The 12,771-nt window shown below is 38.9% G+C and overlaps 1 protein-coding gene across 1 annotated transcript in view; it reads right to left on the bottom strand.

Annotated features, from left to right (window-relative positions):
• Positions 1-12,771, bottom strand: part of dapk1 (death-associated protein kinase 1) — an 89,787-nt gene that overhangs the window by 56,529 nt on the left and 20,487 nt on the right. The window lies entirely within an intron of this gene.

Genomic DNA, 12,771 nt, shown 5'->3' with positions numbered 1-12,771 from the left:
TGTAATCACGACCATGAACATCAGATCACCACCAACAGCATCCACCATAGTCTCAGTACTATAAAGACACTCTAGGGCCCGAATTGTACTGGATTTTAGGGGCCGATGCTGATACTAATATTAGGGAGAGAAAAAATTCCGATATCGATATAATGGCCGATAATCTTATATGTACAGAATGTAAACATAAACACACATTTTTTTGCAGGGATCCGTCAAATGTGGTTATCAAACACAATAAACGTGACTGTATAATGTCGTCAGTAAAAAACTAAATAAATATATGTATATATTAAACTTGAATTAAGGAAAAGAATCAAATATAAAATGCTTCCTACATAACTTTAAACAATAAAATATCGGACAGCATAAACACCAATATGGATATATCTGTGATAAGTCAGTATCAGCCGATAATCACGGCTCTACTGCGCACAATACAGATGTGTAACAGAAATAGAAGATAGACTTATTTAATCACTAAGCTGCTGACACTTTCCCAAAGGATTCACCAACGTTTAAAATATGAAAATACTTAAAACCGTTGATCAAAAACTCAGCTGATATCGCTGATAAATCATAGGTGACGCTTCCTGAAAGCAGAAATAGCTACGAATGCAACACAGACACTGATATTACAGCTGGATGACTGTGCCGAATCATAACTCTAAAATCTGCAGTGGGGAAAAAAAAAAAAAAAAAAAGAGCATGTGTGGATCCCGATGAAATACAGACACACCTGTCTTCGCTCTCAGCAAACCTCTCATAATCAGTTTGGAAACAGAGTGTAAATTATAAGCAGGCGGTGCAGCGCTCGCTGTCAGCAACACACTGATAAGATTCGCAGATCAGCACAACATCAACACAGCTGACAAAACATCCAAGCAGCAGTTTGATGCTACACACACACACAAACACACACACACACACACACACACACACACACACACACACACACACACACACACACACACACACACACACACACACACACACACACACACACACACACACACACACACACACACACACACACACACACACACACACACACACAAACACACACACACACAAACACAGTCATTTTGAAGGTCAGCTTTACTGTTTGCATCGTTCACCACGCTATACGAGTTATATGAATTCATGTTAGAAGATTTTTTTTTTTAAGTAGAAAGCGAATCTGGGTTAAATTGAATCAATCATTTATTACAGTGAAGGTTTTTGAACCTTTGTCATTCAGGAAAGACATCAGAGCTTGTCTACACAGTTCAAACTCTCACACATCTGGAAAAGCTTAAATCTTTGGCAGAATTTAGGGATCATAGTTGCTTTTCAATATAATGGATTATATAACTGTGTACTGGCTGGAAGAGTACCTGCAGTTATAACTAAAGGTTAATCTAGAGCCACAAATACGATTTAAAAGCATTTTAGCAAGTTTCCTATGAAACATGTCCATTACATTCTATAATTTGTAATGGATCAAACTCCAGCAGACTTTATTCATACTTTTCTGGACACAAATCCTATGAACTCCGGGTTGAATCTACAACCGAATCAATTAGTCAATTAAGTATTTAGTCAATTGATAGACAATGAATCTGCTACAATTATTAACTATTTAATTAATCATTTTAACTCATCTTTTGAGAAAAAATGCCTTCATTTCACTGCTTCTAGCTTTTCAAATGCGTGATGTATATATTTCCTGGTTTTCTTGCTGTAGATAGTAGATAGTAGAAATAGTATATAGAAAGCTGAATATGCTTAGACTTTGGCCAACATTTTTAACTTTTTCTTTTAAAGACTTTTAAAGACACAGAATCAAAAATTAAATGGCAGATTACTTGATAATGGAAAGAATCCTTTGCTGTGGCCAAAGTTTGATCTTAAAAGAAAAGGACTTCACCGAGGTTTGATGCTTTATGAACTGGATCCCACAAGAAAAACAAAAACATTATATTATACTTTTTGAGAGAGCCAGAAACTCAAGACAGCTCTCACACCTGTCCAGATGTTATGTGATATATTTTACAGTATTTACAGGCTGCAGCAGAGGTGACCTCGTTAAGTGGAATAATAACAAATAAAACCCTGATTGCTGAAGTGCACACACAAGCACTTTTACTGTTTAGTCAATCCAAAACGGGGGTGAGCCTGCGTGACATTTTAGTGTGACAAATAAGTCTATGTATGAACAACACGGGAGCTGTTTTGGAAATTCCACCGTCATGTTGCCATGCAGCGTTGTTGTCGCACGCTGCGATCTAACTGGATAACGCTGACTGCACTGTCACTCGACCGAAGCACCGCCAGAAAAACCACTCGGGGAAGCAAGGACACTTGGCTGAGGGCCGTTGACGCCTCCGCCGATTGTGCCTCCTCACGGCCCTGGCAATCACGAAGCACTTAGTGTACCAAACACCCACAGAGGGAGGACGAGAACAAGGGAGTAAGAGAGGAGGGAGAGGGGGGTGAGAGAAAGAAGAGTGAGAGAATGAAAGAGATTTTTTTTAGATTTCCATTGCCAGATTTTCACGCGCATTTACAGAACAGAGGAAGCTATCTGGCAAAAAAAAAAAAAAGACTCCCTCTGTCTTGGCATTAAAAAAAAAAAGGTGGCCGCAATTAAGAGAAGGCCGTGTGTTGTCATCTGACTCCCACAGTCCTGCCAAGTCTGGAGTGCACAGTCGTCAGGAAGCAGTTTTTAGTAATTTAGCTATACGTCTCCCACTTTTATCCTCTCTCTCTGTCAGTGTGTCTTCCAGTATTTGATGAGTAAATGCAGGATCCAAACTGCAACACTGGCAGCTGCAAAGAGGCTTAAAAAAAAAAAAAAAAAGGAAAAGAAATAAGGCCAACAGCAAACTCCTCCAGGAAGTATCAGGAACAAAAATGTCACCTCGTCCTGACCTGGAACTGTAGTGCATCCCTTGGGCTGATCTGAGGAGTCTGAGGCCACGGCTACATTAACACGATTAAATCGACACTATAATAATAGAACAATCTGGATATTAAATGTTTTCTTTTGATTCTTTGATCCTTTTTCACAATTAAGTAGTCAGACTTATCAGAGCAAAGCTTGATCAGGTGGCTCTGAGTGTATATGATCAGTTATTTTTATGTTTCTATCAAAGCTGAAACTATTAGTCTAAATTTAATTAGTTGATTTAAGTGAAATATCAAACATTCATTGTGACCCATGTGAGGCCTTGCTGCTTTTAAATTTAAACACCCTCTGGCTTTGGACATAAAAGGCAATCCGAAGATGTAAAAAAATAAAATAAAATACTGACTGAAAAGTGAAAAGTGAAATTTGATCAGTTCTTCCACAGCAGGCATAATGTATGACAAGCAACATCTCTCCAGTGTTACAAAGTGAGGCTATGTGACTGCTTGGCAGAATAAAACACCTCGTAAATTTATGACTGTAATCTCAGAATGTTTTTCTCGAAATATAACATCACCCTCCTCCTTCAGGTCAGTAGTTATTTATTTTCTTACATATATGGCCTCAATACGCCGTCGTACTAGACTCTGTTAAACTGTAAAACTGAAATCGATGATGATAGTAAGTACTAAGAAGGCAAACAGCTGAACTTGAGAGTATTGATCCGACACATTTATGAAGTTGTCTGACAATTAAACTGTGACACTGACTCGTAAGACACAAAGAGGCTACAGAGTGTTATCGGTAATGCTGCTCAAATGTGTAGAAAACTTCATCAAATATTCATAAACCTCCCAAAAATGGATCTTCTTCATTTACTGGCATCAGTGTTAACAATGGACAATCAAGCCAGCCATCAATGCACTGTAATACCAGACAGATATTAATAAACCACATAATGATTTTTTTTTTAATGATCAAAATCAAAATGTGAAGGTTATAAAAGTGTTTTCTGAGAAACGGAACAACTGTACAGACTCGTTAAATGGATCGACAGCTCTTTAAGGAAGTGACTTGTCCTGCGACCGAGCCGGAGGACACGAAGCAGACAATGGTGAAGAGGAAGAGAAGAGAGCAGAGGATGAAGGCTTTCTCATGCTAATGACACTTCCACCCCTCCCCATTCAGTCTGGTCTCAGCCTATTGTGGATCCCACCTCTGTGTAGATAGAAGGGACAGACATCAGGAGCTCATCTGTTTTCTTCTCAGAGAAATTGATGGCTAGGCCTGTTGTTCTCAATGTGCATGTGTAATTTAATACATGGACACACACACAGACAAACACGCACACACACACACGTAGAGCTACACAATCTGTATTCAAATGAGTGAACACCTGTTACACACATGCCTGGCTGGATGAAGTCACAATAAGCTGATGACTGAACACTGGATGGTTTCATAATCACTTATAGCTACAAATATGCAGCTGTAAAAGTTGATACCAGAGATGAAGATGAAGATGAAGGCTGAAGAAAAGTGCAATAGCTCATATTTTTGCCCTTTAGATAAAAGAAAATATATTGCAAGTTCAGCTGCTACCAAACCAAAGTTATGTAACATCACATTTCCAACCACACCGAATCTGGAAAAGTAAGGAACGACTAAATATTTTGGCTTGTGATAAAAAATGAAACGCCAACGGCAGCAACAACAAACCATGAAAACATTTTTCAAGTTATTCATGTGCTGTCAAACTTTCCACTGCAGAGAGCTCACACAGAGGAAAAGTTTAATCTGTTAAAAAAAAAAAAAAAACTTGACTGTGTGAAAATACTGGTTGAGGATGAGAAATGAAAACATGACTGATTTCCTGTTCCAGATTAAACACCATCTGTGCACTTTAGAGGAGGCCCTGTGACACTCTTGATGTTACTGTTTGTTTAACTTTACGTTGTCCAGTTCTTGAAACATAAAAACACATTTACCAGCGTTTCCTTTGGATTTAACTTCGTCTAAAGTCATTCTGCATCATCTCCAGTGAGGGAAAGCATCAGCAAAAAGCAATCATGAGTGAAACTATAAATGTGCAGCTGCTGAGCTCAAATGTTGATCACACAAAAAAGTCCTTATCTTTAAAAAAAATTAAATAAATAGACCTGATTCAGACACTTGAACATATTATGTGTGATATTTTGTGAGAGCTCTTGTGCTGCCTGACAGTTAAATGAGCAGATTCAAACCCAATTCACGCTACCCCTTAAAAATGCACTCCTACAATACACTGAAAAGTTCACTGTTCAATACAAACATACTCTCCATATCACTGAAGAGTTTCCAAAGGTCATGTCAGCCATATTTGATACATAGAGCATTTTTTAAATTGGTGTGACTGATTATAAAATGATTAATGTGTGATTAGGTTTTTACAGCGCAGTGATGTTTATGATGCACCGTCTTTTATTTACTGAGTTATACAGATAAGAGGAACTTGAGTCATTATAAAAGGAAATGAGGGATAATTAGTAACCTTGAAAAGTGAATAATGGAGGACTGTAAATTAAAGATGCCCTCTTTCTTTTTTTCCCTTGTAAACAAGCTTTCTTTACATTCAGCGTTAGTCACCCAAAGCACATTATGCACGTCCTTGAGGTCTAACAAATTCAATTAATGAATTTCCTTCCTTATAAAACATTAGCAAAGCCATTTTATATAACATCCAACTCAGATATATTATCATTCACCACCAATATTACTCTTGTACATTATGTTACTATTTTGTATCTACTATTGTCTTTTTATCACTTATGCACTTATAATGTATTGTGTTCTTTATTTCTTTCTATTGATGCTCTTATTGTGTTTTGCTATCCACTTGCTGCTGCAATAATTTCCCCACTGTGGGACTAATAAAGGAAGATCTTCTCTTATCTTATTTAGTCTTCAAAGTTTGACACTTGCATTGTATACATCCATGTTTATGAGCAAGTAATCTTCTTCTTTAATGCCTCTGTTGGTGCATTGCTGAGTATCTTAGTGGATTACTACAACCTGAAGAGTGTGAGACCATTGACTGGACTGTGTATTGTGTGTGTGTGTCTGTCTGTCTGTCTGTCTGTCTGTCTGTCTGTCTGTCTGTCTGTCTGTCTGTCTGTCTGTCTGTCTGTCTGTCTGTCTGTCTGTCTGTCTGTCTGTCTGTCTGTCTGTCTGTCTGTCTGTCTGTCTGTCTGTCTGTCTGTCTGTCTGTGTGTGTGTGTGTGTGTGTGTGTGTGTGTGTGTGTGTGTGTGTGTGTGTGTGTGTGTGTGTGTGTGTGTGTGTGTGTGTGTGTGTGTTTGAGAGTGCAGGAGACTAAAAAAAGATGACATACTCTTTTAAATAAATGCTCTATAGTACTACAAGTGGTCAAGAACTCCACAGTATCTTTAAGGCATCAGTATGTTCAATTCTGCAAGATGATATTTACAACGCTATCAGCTTCAACATAGTAGTGAATAAGCTTTTGTTAACATATGTCATGGTTGAAAAAATGTGTCCTCTGTGCCGCAGACCACGAGAGTTGTCCAAAGGCTAATAAAAACATGTCAATAAGCAACACCATATCACTGTGTCACATGTTCTTTCACCTCCAAGAGTTTGGCCTCTGGGAGAAACTAGTGTCAGTATGTTTTGTGGCTGAGGAACATGTCACCCAATCTATTTAAAAATGGATGTTATGCAAACATAATTATAAGAGCTAAAAGTTGCATTAAAAAAAACAATAACTGCATGTTTTGAAATATGTGGAAACCACCGCTTTCCACATCCTCTGCTTTTATTTCCAAAGCTTTCCCACTGTACGCACATAAATAGAGAGGAAAGTGAGCCCACCCTTAGTTAACAACACCAGCTGCACACACATACAAACAAGGGGAAAATGGCAGCGGTTCAAAATGAGCTTTCTCTTTCCTTAGTGAGGTGGTGGAGAGAAACAAACAACCCTTTCCCCTGGATGAGTTTCTCTTTCTGGGAGGATCAGACTCACCCCTCAAAAAACTGGCTAAGAGCTAAGTTAACCGGGGTCACCGTTAATGTGGTGGATTCTCCTTGTAGGATAGACCTCCTCCTTATGTTTACTTACTAGGCAGAGGCTAGCTGGGAAATCCCTCTCATCCCTCTGGGGGATGTTCAGGGAGAGCAGTGACTTGCACGAACGCTGCTGAATAAGCGTAAAGACGGAGCAGAAATAATGAGCGGGCCGTGAAGTTAAAAAAAAAAAAAAACCTTCTTGGGAATCACTGACAAACACAAGCTGTTTTTCAAGAGCAGCTCCACTCACAACTCTGTGCAGTGAAACAAAAAAAACACCCCAGATAGTCTGCTGGATCAAATTGCTCTGCTCCCTTTGTTGTGCTTAAAGCATAGACAAGGCTTCCCACTTTCTGGCCTACTTGTTTCCATAAAGCAACTCGAGGGGAGAGGAAGACAGGACAGGAAAGGAGCAGGTAGGGAAAGCAGAGGAGGGGCTTGTTTGTGTCTATCAGGGCTGCCTCGCATTACTTAACACCGCCGGCTCCTCCAGTGTTTATCTCTGCAAAGATACTGCGGCAGTTAACAGATTTATTGCCGCGTGCTTCTCTTCTTCCTTTCCCCTGGTAGTGCCTGGGTGAGAGGAGTAGTTCAAGTATTACACATTAATCAAAATATTACCTCCTGTTTGCGATACGCTGACCTGCCTTGTTGAACGTACACACACGGAGACACGTTTGAGTATACAAAGTACAAAGTAACTGAAGCTCCTCCAGCTGCTTCTTTAAAAAAAACAACAGACCTACTTTCAGTCAATTTACATGCAAACAGCCACGCAGAGGCCAGGCTCGGAGCATCTGTTCAGCCTGTGCAAACACAGCAAATTTGATTTTATATCCGCTAAAGTGTTGGTTTAAAGCTGCAGCTGAAGACAGACCTCTGTGTTAAAAGCACCTTCAGAGACTTGCTCACGCTGCAGATATTGAATTATATACGACTGTAAATACTTACTGCAACATGTTTTAGACCAAAGCATCTGTTAAATGAATGTAATGTGATATAGAGCTGAACTCAGAAGGTACTTTAATGTCCCCATGGGGGAAACTCTGTCTTAGTGTCCCCAATGGAAGTCAATAAATCAATTAGTCAATCAACAGAAAATGAATTGGTATTGACATCTGATAATAAAATATAATAGTTTAAATCATTTTTCAAAAACACAAATGTCAAGATTTCCTAGCTCCAGTTTCTCAAAGTGCTTTAAATGGAAAAAACAAACAAAAAATAAATAATGACTCATAAAACCAGGAACTGAGGTATCATAACTCTCATTAATCTGTAATGAGGAAACATCAGAGGTAGGATCAAATCTAAAAATACCCAAATAAAACAAAAGATAATAAAAGATTTAAATAAAATATAATAAACGAATAATCACATTTTGGACTCTCGTGACTTGGGTTTAAGAATGCGACGCACATTTTTCACTATCTTCTGATATTTTTTTGATGAAACGTTTCACTGATTCATCGAGATTATAATTGACATTGGTAATGAAAATAACTGCAAATTGCAGCCCTAATAATAAGAATATAACTCTTCTTTCAGCAGCAAGAGTAATATTTAATTCCTTATAAAACACATTTTCTGACTCATATTTGATGTCTTTTAAGAGCTTCCATCAGAAGATCTACTGTCCCCATCACTTGCCCTGTTCATGTAGTAGGAATTTAAGATAACTAAAGAATAAAGAGAGTATTTCATGGTGTAGTAAAGTGTTATATATAGGGTGCACTTTCATGGAAAGCTATAAACAAGACAGCTTTAAACTCAAAGAGATGCGCTGCACTGTGAGTCTTCTCCGTTCTGTAAGAAGACTGACCGGCGGACGTTAGTAAGCTGTCAAATCAGTGCAGTCTCGCCCGGATGACTGGTTGATCCTCGTTAGAGCTCTCTGCTCTGACCGGGAGTCTGGTCTCGTGGAGATGAGGCGGCGCTGGAATGATCAATGTTCAGCGGTAACGAGCAACAGACAGGACTTGTAAACAGAAATCAGTGAAGTGGGAGCGATCGGGGTTAGGGATACAATCGACGGAAACAAGCACACAGCTCAAAGTAGAGGCCGGTTTATGATATACAGTGAATAAATCAGTCTGAACAGAGCGAGGAGCTGTAGATGGTTTCTACATTTCCTTACATTATACTTATCTTCCTGTGTCACCTCATAAACTGTTTTATAGTTTAAACCCTTACGCACCTAGAAGCAGAAGCTTTTTTATGGTATGTAATAACCGCTGATGTACAACTTCATGATTAAAGATAAAGAATAGGAAAAGGATGCATCGGACAGCATTCACTAAACTAACACGAGAGCCAAGATTCACACCTAAACCAGTGAATCATGCACATTATACGGCATCGTTAAGTTAATAAGTTGCAGAGAGGAACTTTATCTTTGAGTTCATAAAGAAACTATTTATAACCACACTTTTTCTTTTACAGTGGCTTATCATTTCCGTTAACTATCAAGTATTGAGGAAGTATTTGCTGACTACACCGGGTACACTACACTGATTATCATTAGTGGATTTAGATATGAGCGGTATCTTTACAGGGGCGGCACGGGGCGCACTCACCGTCACATCTTTACCTCAGGTCTCTACACTGAAAGCCCGAAGTAGGAGGAGCAGGAGAATATAGTGCACCTACTTTTGTACAGTAGCCTACTGATGTAGAAAGTAAAATCAGTCACACTAGAAATAAATAAACCAAAATGTATATATGTGTTGTTCTATTTGTGTATTTGTGTGATATAGGATTTGTGCAATTTATCTTTATTAGTGTGTTTTTTTATTAGCAATATGTTATCATTCATGATAATTTGATTCTATATTTAATTTATATTTATATATTATTTTTGTTTCTTTTTTTCATATACTTTTGGTATTTATGGTTGTTATTTATATCCATCTCTCTTGGTCTCTCTCTTGCTCTCTCTCTCTTGCCCTACATACTGTATATATAAAGTGTTGTGCGAAAGTCTTAGGTCATTATTTTTAATTAAGGTTCCACTCCATCTAAGTTTAAGAGATCCAGGTTACTGCTATTGCTTAAGTGTAAGTGGAGGTCACACTAAATACTTGCCTATAGAAGCGTTTTTTTCTGTTTTTAATACTGCATAAACATTTCCTGTATTTTATAGTTGTATAATGTATATAAAAGAGACTGATAAATAATTATATATGGTCATTATCGCATTGCTAAAACAACACATCTAATGGTGGCCTGAGACTTTTGCACAGTACTGTATATGGTGGGGGTGGGGGTGGGGGAGTCGCCCATGGCGCCGTACAAGCTAGAACTGCCACTGCTGATTATGACACTTAAACTAGATAGTGGGAAGTGACTGACCCATAAAATCTGACAGACTCTCTGTCGGTACAACTGTCATACATGGGTTTAGTTGTTATGGCTTGTTAATTCAGCCATAACAACTATATGTAAACCATGAGAGAATATGTAAACCAAGACTAAAAAGTTGCTTAAATGAACTGTGTCATATTTTTCTACAGGTGCACGATGATGTAATTCATGAGTCGGTGAAAAGAAATGTTGGTTTTTGTGTTTTTTAAGCAGACACGGGGCTGTGCTGAAAAGGCAGCTTCCTCTAGTGAGAATGAGGTGATAACAAGCTCAGTCTGAAGCTGAAGTCATCCACGCAGGGTGTCTGGCACAGCTTGGGCTGACAGCAGCTGAAGATGACACACGTACAGCTACTTTCCTAAGAAACACTCACACACACACACACACACAGACACACACACACCACTACCTGCCGGGAGAATCTGTATTTTCCCTGCTGGAGAGACATTTCCAGCACATGCTCCTGGTGGCTGTAAGATCTCGACGGCAGGGAGAAATCACCTTGATATCTTTATTCATCATAATCCTGGTGTTTTACCAACAGAAGCATTTTTTCCTTCCAAGCAGACAGTGCATGACCGAGCCTTCTCTCTAATGGCGCCTACAGACTCAGATTTTGGCAATCTTTTATGTTTATTGCAAGCCACGCTAAGCAACATGAATCTATTAAACTTGGGTTTGATGTGTGTGGACTGTACGATGATCACACCTGCTGAATCGTAGGCTACAACTCGTGAATATGCAAGAAATCATCATCAGCGTGCATCATCCAACCGCAAACTAAGCAAGAATCAAACCGTTGCAATAATAGCATTTATGTGTGTGGAAAATAATCCAAAGAAGAAGAGGAGGAGGCAGAGGATGTAGACTTGGTCCTGGCTCAGGAAAAGACGCCAACTTGGCATACCAATTTTACAAAGAGAACTTGAGGTATTGTGAGGTAATGTGCAAAACTGCCCTCTTTGAATCTCTCTAGGAAAGTAGGACCACTATTTGGGAGCCAGCGTGCGTCATCTATCTTCACCCCTATAGTGGTAAACAATGAAACTAAGCAAGAATCGAACCCTTGAAATAGTGGCATTTATGTGCATAGAAAATAATCCAAAGAAGAAGAAGAGGAGGAGGTGGAGAATGTGGACCGATCCTGGCTAAGGGATGCCAAATTTGCAAAGAGAGCTTGAGGTATTGTGAAATACTAAGTAATGTGAAAAACTGCCCTCTTTGAACCTCTCTCACAGTATGACTAGGCCTTTAAGGTATCGACCGAAATAAATCGTTACCAAGTAGTATCGGAACGCCTCCCGTCGATCCTTTTTGCACCCAGAGTTAGAAAATATGACTATTTATATGGACTGGCTCACAGCCAATCAACTCAAGCATTAAATATTAATAATTTGAAGACTTACAAAATATATTTGTGTAAAAATCAAATTATTTAGATGTGGAGGAGTGGTGACATTTTTTTTACAATGTAATGCTTCTATTCATATGAGGATATTGAATGAAGTACTCAATTGGTATCGGTATCATTTTAAGGGTACTTGGTATGGTATCATACTTTTTAAATGATACCGAGCCCTAACTGTGACATAGGGCCACTATTTGGGAGCCACGACCAAACATATCGTCACGTTTCATTCACATTAGTCGTCTTTCGTCTGGGAAAAGCCAAAAACCGCACAGTAACACCCAGCTTAAGAACCGGCTCTTGCTTGTCTGGGTGGTATTAAGATTTAAATCATTTACTGCAGGGACACCAGACTTGAAAAGGAAAGTGAAATATTCTCCCCTCTAATCTTTGGCCTCAATCCCGCCATAATCCATCTATACATTACAGTCTTTTGAACTGAGCCTACACTCACGGGAGTATAATGCCATGTATATCATGACATCCTTACACCCCTTAAACACACATGACTCACAATGCAAAAGGATAAGAGAACAAAAAACAGTCTGACCTCACAGTGCAACATGATATAAAGACTGTGCTACACACTGATTGTTTATGATAAGGGTTTAAAACACATATTTCAAATGATTTCCAAAGCAGTATCTGACCCACAATGTGAGCTTTGAGTAACTGTCTGCCTTTAGTTAGTGGCTGCCAACCCAGAACCATCACATCAATGATTTGTCAAAGCAATAAAGGAACTCTGCTAGCGGCGACATCAACATGCAGCTGTCATTTCATCAATTACAGCTGACTCACTGCTGCCTCCAATGATGGACGCTATAGGAACAATATTGTATAACTGGCTGCTGATGAGCCGTCCACCAGCTTCCCAAACCTTCATCATTTCATCTCCTGATTTTGTATCTCCTTTGTTTTGCATAAACAATTAACTAAGCAGTCAGCTTAAGTGCAGAAAAGACTCAGACACACTCTTTTGTTCAAAGGAGTGATTAAAGTTTGATTTCGGAGTAACAAAAGTTTGAGAGAGTTTGTGTTAGA

The sequence above is a fragment of the Scomber scombrus genome, chromosome 4 (genome assembly GCF_963691925.1).
Source record: "Scomber scombrus chromosome 4, fScoSco1.1, whole genome shotgun sequence".
In the NCBI taxonomy this organism is placed as follows: domain Eukaryota; kingdom Metazoa; phylum Chordata; class Actinopteri; order Scombriformes; family Scombridae; genus Scomber; species Scomber scombrus.
This window is presented reverse-complemented; position numbering and strand designations above follow the sequence as displayed.